Source organism: Ciona intestinalis, unplaced genomic scaffold, assembly GCF_000224145.3.
Source record: "Ciona intestinalis unplaced genomic scaffold, KH HT001142.1, whole genome shotgun sequence".
NCBI lineage: Eukaryota > Metazoa > Chordata > Ascidiacea > Phlebobranchia > Cionidae > Ciona > Ciona intestinalis.
The window spans coordinates 30,746-32,827 of record NW_004191463.1 but is presented as its reverse complement, the minus strand read 5'-3'; the positions used below and the strand labels follow the sequence as shown (position 1 = coordinate 32,827).

The window sequence follows — 2,082 nt, the reverse complement described above, 5'->3', positions numbered from 1 at the left end:
TCAACAAAGTATTCTGTACGCTATGTCTGCTTATGCTAAAAACGAATGTTTTTGTTTATTTTTTTTTGCGAGTTAAACACTCCTATATTCCAAGACAGATACATCTTACCAGCGATGTCAGCACCTGAGCCCCGAACCTGGTACCCTTTGGTTCACACGCATGAGAACTTATCTTTGTGCTACGACACCTTGCAAACCGCACTATCTAAACACGCAGATATATCCACCACACAAAATATTTGTTGGAGCTTATTGTATTTATTATGCGAAACAATCGACACGAGAATGTCGTCGCCGCGATTCTTCCGATAGAATCTGCCAATAAATGTGATAACAATTTAAAACTTCATAAATATATAAGGATGGGGTAGGATGGGACATGTTTACATTCTCTTTATCGTCTCATTTGATTGTAAATCCCAGGTCCCATGGTGTGTCCCACTGTAGGACCTCACCCATATATAATAGAATGTGCTTATACAATGTTGGAGTAATGGGCCAACTCTGGTCATAAAACCTCACCCATACATAACAGAACCTACCTTATGCTTGTTGATCATTGTCAAGTTCCTCAATCAAGCTCGCAACATCTTCAAGGGCTTCTAAGTATAACTTAACAGAATAGTTCCAACAATTGATAAAAATGGTTTGTACGTATTGTCAGTCATGTAGGAAAGCAATTACCCACAAAGTTACATACGTGGTAACTCATAAGCTGACACGAGGTTTATGAAACAGAACACCCGTGTTATAACTGTTGTTGCCCGCCACGCGAAGGTACCTAGTAAGTTACTTTCGTTGTTGTCTTCGTTTTTATGAATCATATAGTATAGAGATGAAAATAGAGCGTTAACAACGTAACATCTCAAGTGAATAATGTTCCATCCTTGATATTATTCATGCAAATAATGCGACCCAGTGTCTTTGTTGTTGTTTGTATTCAAAGCATGAAAAACATGGGAGTTGTAACGTGAGTGTGGCTCGTGGTAGTTTGGTTGTTTATATCGCAAACAGATGCAAGTTTCAACAGTTATAATTTCAACAATGGAACGTTTTTATATACGTGTGGAGTTAAAACACATTTCTTCACTGAAGCTGTTGAATTATGCGAGCAAGCGAACGCACAACTAGCTGTGATTGAGAATGGGGAATGTTTAACGCGGCTGTTCAGGCTGTTTCTACAAATTGTAGCAGTGTATTACATTTTAGGATCGGATTAAGGAAAAATGCAAGCACTGGTAACGAATATCGATGGTTGGATGGTTCTCGGTTTGATTCTCAACAAGTTGGTGGAAGGATAATTACGAACGTATCAACAGATGCGTGTCTTTCTGTCTTGTTGCATATTGGTGTTAATAAAACATTACACGCCATTTCCTGCAACGTTGCATTCAACGTACTTTGTTACAGAAGCTCTATATCTGCAATTGCAACAACAACAGTAAAAAGCGACAACGGAACAACAACACAAACACACCTAAACCACACAACCGACAAAACCAACAACTGATGTTGAAACAAGCGCACAGGCTACTACAAATAAACAAACAGTAGCTTTACCAACAAGTTCACCGATGCAGGCATGGTTGATTATTGTGATTGTAATCCTGGTAATTTCCTTCTTGATTTTCTCGGTTGGAATTATCTACTTCTGTTGGTGGAAGAAGCGAAACCAAGCAAGCGGGAAGTCAAACGGAAGAAGAAACAGACCAGCGGAAAGATTTCAACAATTACAACTGATGGATAGTATGCATACTTATGAAAATGCTGGCCCAGTTCAACCGCCAGTAGAGACACCTTACTGTAATGTAGAACCAACTACGAATGAAGATGCGTATGAAATATTTGATGTTGGAAAGCCAAAATGATGGGACAAAGCTATGACTTGTGAATGTGGAATATCAGACACGCGTATATACCCCTTCTTATAAAACTTGAATATTGAAACATTCTTGCAGCAGTATAACTATTTACACCTAACAGCAACGATGACGTCATGATATTACGTCATCACTATTATAAACACGGTTACCGAGCAAGACATTCCAACACCTTGTGCTAATTATGCGCAACACAATAATA

General features: G+C 38.7%; 1 long non-coding RNA gene across 1 annotated transcript; it reads right to left on the bottom strand.

Moving 5' to 3' along the window:
* Positions 1 to 239: 239 nt before the first annotated feature.
* Positions 240 to 631, bottom strand: LOC108950892. The gene is made up of 2 exons (XR_001975396.2): positions 543 to 631; positions 240 to 315 (listed from the first exon to the last, which is right to left on the bottom strand). It is a non-coding gene; the product is annotated as an uncharacterized LOC108950892 (long non-coding RNA).
* Between the last annotated feature and the right edge of the window lie 1,451 nt (positions 632 to 2,082).